The sequence below is a fragment of the Patagioenas fasciata genome, chromosome 4 (assembly GCF_037038585.1).
Source record: "Patagioenas fasciata isolate bPatFas1 chromosome 4, bPatFas1.hap1, whole genome shotgun sequence".
NCBI lineage: Eukaryota > Metazoa > Chordata > Aves > Columbiformes > Columbidae > Patagioenas > Patagioenas fasciata.
In genome coordinates this window covers 60949026-60962451 of record NC_092523.1, presented here as the reverse complement: position 1 = coordinate 60962451, position 13426 = coordinate 60949026, and positions in this window count along the sequence as shown.

Genomic DNA, 13426 nt, shown 5'->3' with positions numbered 1-13426 from the left:
AGGATTTACTATAATGGTTGAGGTAACAGTCCTTAGATGTACTTATCTTCAAGCAAAAAGGAGATCATTCACATTAAAGAGTCCATATCCATAATATGTACTCTTTCTTATTTAACCTGGTACCGTCAGTCTTGCGAGATGCAGTGACATTTGTCGAGGGTTGTTTCCCAAGGTTATTTCAACTAGGCAGGATGTCATGGGATCCAAAATGATCATTCATGCAACACTCCCTGCACCTGGACACTTGAAATGCCAATTTACACACTACATGTTAAAGCACACTAATTTGAAGTTTTTAATGTAAAATTATTTTAGAGTTAAATCACAGTACTACTATGAGGACATAACGTATTTAAATCCACATGTAGAGTAAGAGAGCTCCCTCTGAAGTTTACTTAAGTAAATTTACAAATGGTCAGTCTTCACTTAAAATTGAGAATCTTCCAACATTGTACAAGTGCATATGATGGCTTTGTGATGTTCATACAACAATTTTTCTTATTATTATTGTAAAAATACAATTACTAATTAAGAACCTTGTAGTTATTACAAAACAGTCACAAAATTTGTGATGACATTTCTGAAGAAAACAGCTAAAGCTACATACAAGTTCTTCCTTCTATATTAACATTGAAAATATAAACACTAGGTAGTCCATCTGTATTATTATTTTCCTCACTGACTGGTTAGTTCTTAGTTAAATGTAATTAAAAGAACAGATAGCAATTTGAAGCTGAAAGTGATTAAATACTATTCAGTTTTTAGAAAGGTCTATTCCATTTAAGCAAGTAAAAAAAAATGACAACTGCAGCTGCCAACCTCAAGACCTCTTGAGACCCTCTCCATCTTGCAGCCACAGAGCACAGAAAGTGCAGGAGCTCCCTATGGAATGCTCCAATAGGCATTTCATAAGGTAACTCTCCCCTATGATGGAGCCAGTGGCTCCACTGAGTTTGACTGACAAGGTGGAGCAATTGGGCAGTGACACACACAAACAAGATTCCTGAATCCATGGCTTTGCTGTCCCTTTGCTAACTTGCAGTAGCATCCTGAAGTACATAGACAAGACTTGCACATAGTTAAGGATTTTGAAAAGACCAGCTTTTACCTGAGTAATCTTAAATGTTGATGTCAGATACAATACCATTTTGTCTGGGCAAAATGCTTCTATCACAAAGAAGGGGGAAAATAAGTCTCTTGTATATCGCTGCAGGCTCCAGATACTCCCTTGTACAGGGGGTAGTTCTGCCCAGTCCTCACACAGAGACAGATTCGGTATAGTGAAGAGGAAAGGCAGTCACCTAAAATCACCTGCTTCTCCATGCACAACAGTTATACCCTGTACAGTAAGAAACCAACAAGCATATCCAGTGACTGACCATGAAAATAAGATCAGGGATGAATTCTCTAACCACACATGATAGTTCAGAGCAGAAACAGATATTGCCTTACCCTTCAATTAAGAGAAGAAAGTAGTTAAGACCATGACCTAAGACTTCAACACCACTATTTCATACATTCATATTTCATTCATAGATACACCTCAGTTAACAGAGAGAAGTTAAAGATCATGGCCAAAGCCTAGACGCTACTATTTCATACTTCCATATTTCTACAAATATATGTAACATTCCAAGAGGTTGCCAGTGCCAGTCTTTTAGAACTGTACTTATATACAAATGTAACGAGATCCCAGGAGTTGTGTGCACCTTTGAAGAAAGAAACACAAACCAGCCTTTTATTCTGCCCACTCAAGTTTCAAAAACATTTCAGCATACACACATTTCCTCTGTGTTTGATTTCTGGTGACCAAGTAGCTACCCAGGCATGTTTACCAAGCACAGAACACAAGTTTCCTTCCCTTCATGCTGCAGGTGTTCCCTCTGTGACATTTTCTGATTTAAAACCAAGATACATGGGCAACCTTCTGCCAAGGTAGGTCAGGTTGCTAATTTATCTAATATTCTACTGCCTATAATCTTCCATCTTAAATATCTCAAACCATGCACTGAGTTCTTTGAAATGAATAAGCTAGTCCTCCTCTCATTAATACCTCTTGGTACTCTTTAGAATAACTAGGAAAAGGTCAACAAGGTTGTTCACATGAGTGCTACCAACAGCAGAGAGCATTTCAGAATCAATAGCTGCCCTCAGAGGTCTGCTCAGGCAGACCAGGCAGCCTTTCATGCCAGCAGCCCATTGTACCCTGGCCAAAACTGCTGACAGGATAAATGGCTGAGAAGCTTTAACTCTTGCACACATAGCAGAGCTACCTACTCACCTCTCTGTGGAGCAGACAGAAAGCTTGTGGAGTAGAACATGAGTGCATTTGTGATCCATCATGGCAATAAAACCACTTCTCAGGGTTTATATCTCAAGGAAGAAAGAGTATACCAGGGTTCAATCTGGAGGTTTTGCTCATTTCTTTTGACAAAAAGGTTCTCTTCCAAAAGAAAGCAACAGTTTGACAGAAAAACTACCTTTTCAACATAGGCATCTAATTTTAGTGGTATGAAGTAGATATTTCTGATGAGGAGAGCACTTATTAAACTTGCGGAACCGTCTGACTCTAGGCAGGACTCAGGAGACAGGTTCAAGGCTGGGCTCCAGGCAACACTGCTACGTGAGAGGATGCTGCCAAAATGAAAACCCATGGCACACATCCTCCAAGGTTCCCCTGCAGAATCTCAGGTCACCCTTAATAGAGTGTAACATAATTTTCCCTCCTGACATCTCAGCACACAGTTTCTTGCCTACTCTAGTCACCACATCGCTGTAGAGAAACAGCAAGAGACTTGAAAAATTCACTTTATTCATGCCTCAACTTTGATAAAATAGTTTCTGATTTAAGTCCAAACCAATAACATCTACAAAAACCTCACATAACAAGACAAATATTTTTTGACATGAAGGTCCATATTTGGATATTCATGCACCATGAATATGCACTCAAATTAGCTGTTGCACATACCTATGCACAGAAGTTCATCTTGATTCAGCTGATGCTCCTTTACCAATACTGGTAAAGAACTATAGTGCAGATGTTGCAAATATCACTAGTAAGATACTGCTCAGTGAGAACACCTGCAAAAGAAATAACTGATGCCGTGTCTCTTTTTTTTTTTCCACCTACCTCCCCAAGAAGAGAGTCATCTTTGCCTTTTAATGAATACCTCTGACCTCTCACCCCCCACTTATTTTATACAATCATTCTTCTATTAACAAGAACTTGCACAAATAAAGAAAGGCAAAGCAACTTTGTGAAAATGAAGATCATTCACAGTAAGATTAAACAGATACAAGGCTAAAAATAATAGTAATAAAAATAAAAGAAACAAAAGTGAAAGCTCTCCCATCACAGCAAGAAAAATCTTTTAAACTGTTTTGCTTAGGTGGGGGCACCACCAGTCACTGACCAAAACATCATGTGTAAGATGCCACGCACAAAACTGTTAGAATTTGTCTCCCATGATCCTCGACTATGCACAGAAAGCTAAAATACAGGCCTCCAGCTAAGATAGGAGGTATATCAACCCATCTCTCCAGGACTATATTGCTATATAGTCAATGTATCAATGATCAACCTTACATATTAGTCAACATACACATAGTGACTATATGTAGTGAACCAGTAATAAAGAGATTAATCAGACACTGTATGAGCCTCCCATAACAGTCCTACTTTCTTCCAAGGCTCCTCTCCAGAAGCAGACACCATCACTAGAGCAGTAACAACTTACCAATAGCCCCTCAACAATGCACACATTTACACAGCACTATATTAAATCTAATTCTCATTGCCAGTTTGGTCTCCAAAAAAATTAAAGAAGATAACCTTTTCAAGTGCTCCCAGTTGATTTTTAATCTATTTCAGCAATACTCTTGAGGTTAGTATTCGGCAGTTTAATTTCCTAACATGGATGTTGTCATATTTTTTCTCTCAAGGACAAGTCTCAAATAGACAATCAGAGTCCGACACTGCAGAAGTAGCAATCACTTCCTTTTGAACAACTGTTTCCCTTCCTAACATTTTAAAATCTCATATTTGAGATTATTTTTGAGGTGTGATGGTTCTATGGTCTGCAATCCAACAGAAGTGCTTTATGTTGAATACATACACGTAGAAAACTGCACTGAAAGCTGTGTCTAGATTTACATTGAGTTCTGATAAGATATATGACAAACTATAACTCTGTTCAACTCAAACTATATTAGAAAAGCCTGACACAGACTGTTAAAGAACCATATTTTATTATTCTGCCACACTGTGCTGTAGCTGGTAAGTATCAAGAAATACAAACCCCTAAATACCAAATGAGATTTTTCATGCTAGGAACTGCAGACAGTGTTTAAGAGCAAAGTACTTCTTTGAACTTTAGTAAAAGGTCAGAAAGTCTGCTAGGCTAATATTAAAATCCTCATTAACACTGCTTTGCAGCAGCTAAGGGTGCAGATAGGGTGTAAGCTGAACCAGGAAATTCATAGGAGCTCCAGCAGCAGCAAGAACACTTTTCTTCCATCTGGACAGCTTATTTTCAATTTGGAATACTTTGTCAAGACTAACAGGTACAGTTCAATGGAGGAGCTACCGCATTTAAGATTAAGAGTGTTCAGCAATACAATACTTCACATTGCCAGTGTAAACAGAAAGACAAATATCAACATTATACAACATAGAAAATTCATAATAATCTAGTAAGATGTGGGTATTGGCATCGCTAATGCTCTTTACTTCATTCTATACTGCTGAACTCTCTAATTATTGATTTCGTACCTCAGTAAAGAAATTAAGTACAGTGTCAGACTGAAACAACCATCCTATATCTTCAGAAGTCACTTCTTTGGATAGGGACAAAGTTTATAGACCACACTTCATAGCAACCTGCAAGGTTCACAATGCACCCCAGGAGCTCACAAGCAGTTTAAACACAAGTGTGAGCAATTAGGGGCTTAAGCAGAAGTGGCTGTGCACAAGTACAACAGCAAACACAAGGCATCTGGATATATAAGCAAAGTTGTTTTTTTAATTTGTAGTTGCATATAATTGTAGTTTTCATTCAGAAAGTAAGTTTCAAATTGATTCAGTATGACTGCAAAATGTAAGTACTGCCCTAACCCTGATAACAACTTAGTAAGAGCTAACAGCTGTACCAATTTATTTGGTTATATAAAGTCAGGATAGGGCTGCACTAGTTAAAAACATGTTTGACCATCACAGGGCATTTTAGATTCAACTGTTTATGTTGCATGCCCTAGGGCACACAAGGAACATCAGTGGTACCACCACAGGAAACTGTAACTCTCCATCTACAAACACCACAACTCTGACTCTCGTAGAGAAGTAGTGAGCTTCTCCCGAAGTCTGAAATAGGACTTCTCATGGTGTCCTCTAAGGGTTCAGGCCTAGGAAGCTGCTGGTTTGTAGCACACACCAAGATACTGCCCTACACCATGCCACCATCACAGCAGGTTTTAGCTAGGAGTGTAACTGTCGTATAGGGAGAGCTCCAGCTAAAGTGAACTTGGCTTTTGTATCAGAAAAACAATCTCCTAAGAAATTAAATGCTACAGAGCTTTTTCTTGTTCTCTCCCTTGATGAAACAGGATTATATCATCTATGCCTTCTAAACTTTTTGGATATTTAGTTTCTAAAACCAGACTAACCAAACATCTCCACCCCCTTCCCAGTCCACTTAACCCACAAAACAAACAAAATCTGTTTCTCATATGAAAGAGAAGCTAAGTAAGGAACAGAATTTCTAAAACTAATTTCACAGATATTCTAGTTGGCTTATCAGCAAAACAAACCTTCCCAAGTTTAGAAATGCAGAAAATTTGAGAGAAAACATACACAAATCATTCAAATCTATAGAAAGAAGAGCTGCTTAACTCTACAGCTGGTAGCGAGTACTCCTTTTCACAGACTTACCAGCACTCTTTTAAAACTTCTGCACTCTCAAGTTAGCTCTACCTACCACATCAATGACCTCTGCAAACCACAGCTTTAAGGTCTGATTCTCCTTTTAGATGTAAGGAGCAGGTGCTGCTCAATTGACTTGATTGGCCCCAGCCTTCCTCTATACCAGGGGAAGGTGCTGCCCAACCCCACCCAAAGCAGATGAGATCAATGGAATCATTAGATGCATGAAACTGCACCGTTGCTCTGAGTCTGCAAAACCAGAGGCTAAATAAGAAAATAAACAAGCTTTGGATCTATTTATATACATATAGATATATATATATATTTTTTTTTTTAATTAAACTTGTAGGTTTTGAGAGGAAGAGGCTTTACAACAAAACCTTCTACACTTTGTAGCTGCTTTGAAGGCAGAAAGGGAAGCTTTAGATCACAGAACAATCACTCTATCAGAAATAGACTGTTGTAAATCTCCCATTACAAACATTGAAGTCCTTTATTTAAAAAAAACCCCACACACCCTCAACACTGAAGTAACCACCTCATCAAAACTACTTTCTCCACCCTAACAATGTGTGTGGGAACAACAAACAAGAGCAATTCATTTCAGGCTGCAGTGTGCATACAAGCACTCATCATAGCTTATATTTGCAAGCTATTGGGTATTCTTCATTGACGGCATTGAGTTTCACAACAGTTAGATGAGTTTATGAATTTATGTGCTTTGATGAAGAAGATGTAAGCTATTTTGACTTAGTTCCTCTGATAATTGTTTAAATCTTTGATTTGAACAACCACTCAGAGGTTATATGGCCAAAAGTTCTCACCTGAAGAATACCACTGCTCTACTATAGATGTACTTATAAATTTCTAACTACTCAGTTAACCTTAAGAGCATGATAAAGTTCATAATAAACAAAAGTATGCCACAGCATTGCATTTTCTCAAAGCTTTTACATTATCTGTTTTCTAAATTCAGTACCTTTCTTATTATCATAAATATTAGAAATCTGTGCTGCCAGTCTTCAAGTAGCACAGGGTTTTAAGTCATCTTTTGCATGTCTGTTATAATTTCTGCCTCAATAGATAGGATTTCTAAATTCTTACAGATTATTTTTCTGAGAAGGCATAAACCCCCCCCTGCAATCAGTGTTGCTTACCTAAAAGCACATGCCTTTACACATTTTCTTAATGGATATACGAAGTATTAAGGGCATCAAAAGAGCTTGGAATTCCTACCTAAACTATTTTAGAAAACCAAGTCCACCATGGTGTTCAGGGCAAAACCCCCAGATAAACACCCCACACACATACTCCCACCCCCCAATAAAATGCATTCTAGGTCTTAATGAACATTCACTTTCTTTTTTCAACTAGGTTTTAGTTGAAAAGTCTACCCTGAAATGAGATGCAGTTTACGACATTTTGGTAGTAGTAGGAAGCTTAGAGCTGGTTGCTGGCATTCCTTCACTTGTTTTTGCTGTCTGCTACTGAATAATATGATACTTTAAACTGAATGTACCAAACATTAACTGAAGCAGTAATAAGCAGGCAGAAGATATTTCCTAGACATTAATAAGTGACTGAAAGAAACCAATACCCTTAGGATTGACCTTAGGTGCTTATTAACAGTTAGGAAATATCCTGCATGCTGTGTTTTTTTGCTTTGGAAGATTTTAAAGAAAAATCTCTCTTGTTAAAGTATTTCGTATAATAATTAACAACGGTTTTGATCAACAAATATAGAACATTCCTAAATATTACTTAAATTTCAAACAACATGATTTTTTTTTTATTACCTCAGCATCAAATTCAACAAATATTTCTCAATATAATCAATTTCATCTGATTAGTGGAAAACCTCATTTACTCTTTTGTCTCTGTAGTACTATACCTAGCATTTCTTCAAGAACTTTCAGAATCTAAAGTATGTATAACAGTTGTCTGTGAGACTCTAAAACCTTAAGATTTAAGAAACACAGAGATTTCCACCCTGCCTATGTTCCTGACAGGTTGCCTCCTCATCCTTATGTAGCAATGAAGAGGTGTCTGTCACCAGAAACAGAAGTTATTGTTAGCTGGCTTTAAAAAGATATCTTATGAGATAGTTGTTCTGTATGCTAAACTTGGGGTATGTCAAACAAAAGCATACTGTAATCTTTAAGCACATGCCAACAACATCATCCCACACAAACTTGCTAACACTAGTGAAAACACAGTCCCTCTGAAGTCAACAGCAGCCAAGTTCCACACAAACTACGTACAATGCGTGCCTGTTTGCACAACTGAAGACACTCTCCCACTTTCATTCCCCCCAAAAAATCAGAAGTTCCTTTCCTCCTTTTCCATTTTCATAGAATACCAGGTTGGAAGGGACCTCAAGAATAGAAAACACTCAAAAAACTGAGACATGTAACTGATCTCGCTGTCTGCTCTGTAATCTCTTACATGTGGGCAATGACAATGGTTTGCTTTCAATCAACCTCATTTAGAAGAATCAGAGTGATTGACGCGGGTAGGGAGAACCAGCGGCCAGAGTCAAGCAACATTACCTAGTTAACAATAACACTCTATTGGCAATGACACTTAGAAACATCTGATGAATCTTGTTCTCCTTGACATGCTGTCTTTATGGGAGCAATACATAATCTCCTCTTTTCAGAGACTTCCTGGATGTCTGACTACTTCAGCTTCACAATTGACTGACTTGCTTGTTATCTTTAACATACGTTTTTAACAAATCCTACTTGTGTCTAATCTCTTCTTCTCAGATGGCCAGTGGGTCCAATTAGGTAACTCGAAAATTTCTGCAGAAGAGGAAAAACTTCCAACTCCTCCTATCTCAAGTCCTGCCATTCATCTGTCTCTTGGCTTTAAAACAGAACTATAATCCACGGTCACAGCACTCAGGAAAAAAAAAAAAAAAATAGAGTAATCAATTACACAACTAGTTGTGGGTAGAAGACTATATTTGAAATTTCAGCCTACCCCTCTTGGGAAGACATGCCTCTTGTTTCAGGAGCTTTAAGAGCTAGTGCAGAGAGGGAACTTGGTGACCCAGCAGCCAGTATGTTTGTTAGTCTGAATCTCTTACTGCTTAAGACTGAAAAAGGGTTCAATGTGCTGCAGGTACAGTGATCTTCCTCTTTCACATGCCCAAAAAGTCACAAAGGCCTTTCAGGCTTCAGTGTTGCCTCAGAGAAAACCTTGCCTGGTGCTTTCCCAGTATAATAATCTGCAATGACTAATGGAATAAAATCATGCAACCTCCCTCCAGAAAACAAATGAAATACATGTTTCTGTAAATTCCCATCCACAAATCCGTAAACGTCAAGAGTTAGAATAATCTTCAGCTGGAGTGTGGATTGTTTCTTCTAGGCTGTGTTGATACCTCATAGCTGGCAGACTTTAAGAAGGGCTCCAAATATGGAGAGAATAGCATGAATAGCATACACAGAAGCTATGGCCTAGGAAACACTAAAGTGGAAGAAAGGATTTAATTTAAGCCCTGTGGACAAGGAAGATTACACTAATACACACAGGTTTATATTTTGCTGCTGCAGAGGACACCTTTCACCTTTCTGCAGCATTGTAACTCTGCTGACTTCAGCACTGAAAAGAAAAAGCAGCTGTTTAGCAGAGAGCTGTGAGGAACCAAAGCTCACTGCCTACTTTTGAGTCTCTTGCCATCAGTGTAACTTCAATAATTGTAGGGAATCCAGGGAGAAGTATCTGGAGTGACTGGATCAATGAGTGACTGATACACACGGGCAATGATTTCAGGGAAGTGTTAGTAACACCGTGGACTACACAATTTTGTAAAGATGCTTGGGTTTGGAGTGTCAAAGCCTGGATTTCTTTAAAGAATATGCTCATTTCAGCTGAAACTTTGGTTCTTCAGTTAAAATAGCTTAATAAAATGCTAATTCTTTCAAACTAGAAGTACATGTGAGATGTGATGAAATATTTGGGATCAAAAGTCAGGTAATTCAACCAAAGTTTCATACCAGTGTTGCCACACACAGTTCTACAGTTGAATACAAACATTACTTGGAGAGCTGACACAGAAGAATATGCTTTCCCAACAGTTTAGCATTCTGAATGAGAGAATGCAGCAGTGAATATGGGTACTTCTGAGCAAAACTGCAGTTTTGATAATCCATAATCAGTTCACATTTCTTTTCTAAATTATTTTTTAATATTTTACTGAATATTCATCAGGAAAAGCAGTAGTTATCTACTTGTTCTTTTGCAGTAGTGTGACTTAAAGCATGAAGCAGACTGAAGGATTCATTGCAAGGACTCCTGTAAACTACAATTAAGGGTATTTTAAAACATTTTTTTCCTTTTAAAGGGAGAGAAATTAATTTTAGCACTTCTGCTTTCAATAACTCTTTTTTTTCCCTCTTTTTAAGATAAAATGAAACTATTATATAACCCAGTTCAGTGATCACACAGCCCTTCTGGAGCAAACAACCTGAAAATCCCACACAGTGTAAATAGAATAAATAAAAAAATACAACAAAAGCTGTCGAGTGTCTTATTTCTCAAAGCTGACAACTGATTTTCGGAAAGGAAAATTTAGGGGGAAAAAAAAAATTAGACCAGCAGGCCTAAGTATCCAAAACAACGCAAAAGAACAGAAAACTGTCATTCTCTGAAACTCCCTTTTAAAAAATGTCCTATTGTCCCCATGGTCTTAGAAGCCCTAATATAAAAACCATTTGAATGCAATATAGATGAAGAGGTTGTCATGGTTTGAGTCCAGAGAGCAGCTAAACACCATACAGCCAGTTGCTCACTCTCACCTGGTGGTATGGGGAAGAGAATAGGAAGAGTAAAAGTGAGAAAACTCATGGGATGAGATAAAGACAGTTTAATAGGTGAAGCAAAAGCCACACAAGCAAAGCAAAACAAGTGTTTCATTCACTACGGCCCATGGGCAGGCAGGTGTTCAGCCATCTCCAGGACAGCTGGGCTCCATCACACGTAATAGTTACTTGGGAAGACAAACACCATCACTCTGAATGTCCCTCACTTCCTTATTTCCCCAATATACTGAGCACGACATCATAAGGTATTGAGTATCCCTTCAGTGAGTTCGGATCAGCTGTCCTGTCTATTCCCTCTCCCAGCTTCTTGTGCACCTGGCACAGCATGAGAAGCTGAGAAGTCCTTGATGGGTTAGAAACAACTAAAGCATCAGTGTGTTATCAAAATTATTCTAAATCCACTATGCCAGCTACTAGGAAAAAAATAAACTCTATCCCAGCTGAAACCAGGACAGAGATGTATTTAGTGGTCTATTTAAGTTATACTAGCTGACTTGTTAGAAAAGGGAACATATGAATTCTTGGTTTCCATATTCTCTCTGAAGCAAGCAAACAGCTAACCTTTTCAAGGCAGCCTTAAATATCTTTCATTCTAAGAGAATAAATCGCTTTGGGTTTAGGTAAAATGCTTCACTGCTACAAACACATACTTTTTGGAAATGCTACTTTGAAAAGATGGCTAGGCTACAAATGACCTCCTGAGACAAGCAGTTTAGCAATTTCACTACTATTTTAATTCTAGGCACATAATATTTTGAAGTGATATTTTTCCTCAGTTATTACCCCATGAAATGTCAGTAGTGTTGTAACAGCTGAACTTATGGGCTAAAACAAACTCACTGATTCAAGAACCTTGTCACTCTGACAAAGAGAGAGAATGGGGTTTCAGCTGAGCTGACCTCTCTGATCATGTGAGACATGCTCAGCTAATTAGGGACCCGGGATAAATACCATTAGATATACACTGTTACATACATCTTGACACACACATCTTCTCAGAGTAACACTTCACTGACAGAGTGAATAGTGACCACCTCCTGAGAAATCTAGGAACTAAAATGCAGGATTGGCAATGGCTTATTGGCTAGTATCAGTCAAGTTTGAGTTAGCACACTCAGAAGCTTTTCCTTTGATCCAAATATTTCAGGCTGCTTTGTTCTAGAGATTACATTTACTTGGTAATAAAATCCATAATTTGCTTTGTCTTGAATTGTTACCCAAGTAATGGTTAATTTTCAGCACAATCCTTGTGACTGCCCTTGTAACAAGAGGTTAGAGGAACAGCAAAAAAGGATCAACAAAGAGGATTCTGGAGAAGGTTAACAGCCTAAAAGATAACATTTCAAGGAATTCATTAATATGATATTATTGCAATAATGGGATTTAAAAAAAAAAAAAAGAAGTGGCATTTAGTTAATTTGATATTTGACCATTTACAGTGTACCTTGCAGGGAATGGATTTCTCTGTCATTGTTGCTTACCACCAGCCTACTACAACTACCAGTAAAGCAGCTATAAAATCTCTATGGCTGTGCTCTCTCCCTCAATAAACAGCTATACATTTTTTTTAGTGTATTTCAGAAATTGTAGGGAGTGTTGTTTATTGTTCATTCAAAATCGCATATTGCTGCGTCAAGAAATGTAAGTTGTCTTAGTAGTGCTGAAAACAGTAAATTACTTTATTCTTTTTGTTTGCTTTTAACACCTTTCCTGGGGCCATTCTGCCACCTGCCTACAGCTGAAGAGAAGTGTAGGGAAAACGATTAACATTTGCAAAAGTTAGTTATGTTATACATAGGCAAAATAGAGGCTGAAGGCATCAACCAGTTTTTATTTTTCTCCATCTATATCTTGTCAGGAACACATTTATAAGAGTTTTAGTCAATTGATAGAAAGATGGAACTGAGGGAAGTTGCTGAATGATTTTCATGGTAGAACCTCACTTGAGTCATTCCTGTCACAAACAACTCTCACAGCCATCAACTTTGACAGCTGTCAAATTCTTCAGCTTGAAAATTGTTTGCCAGCTGGGTGTTGCTCTTCTGTCCCCTTCTAAAATGCCTTTACAGATTATTTCATTTGGAAACAGACTCCCTGGGTTTCAAACGAGAATGAATGCAGATGGACAAAAATTAGTAGTGTCCAGATGTAATTTACATCAAATTCTATTATATAGAGAGAAACATAGCCACCTATAGCACACATCTCTGCTGAATTTCTAACATCTTTTACAACTTGACAACTAAAGCACTGCACTGAATTGCCTTAGTTCAGTTTGCACTCAGCCTGTGATATGATGCAGTTTTAAGTCTGCACAGTTCCTGAGGAAAAAGTGCCACCACAACATGGTTATTTTTATAGGACCATGTAGAACTTCTTAAGTAATATTGATGTCACCTGTTTTCTCCAGGTTTTTTTTTTTTTTTTCCAGACAAATGGGATAGCTCTGGTCATGCAACGTTCTCTCCAGTTGCATTCCAATTGATTCTATGTATGTTTGCTGATGTAACTATTTAATTTTGTCTTTTGCTTTGTCGATTTTTCCCAATCATTTGTCCCAGGAATGGAGACATTCAGATTGAGATGTGTCATGCTTTGTACTCAGCGTATTCTGCTCTTCCAGAAGTAGAACAGCAGCAGTCTTCTACAGTCACACAGATGAGTTTATACACAGCTG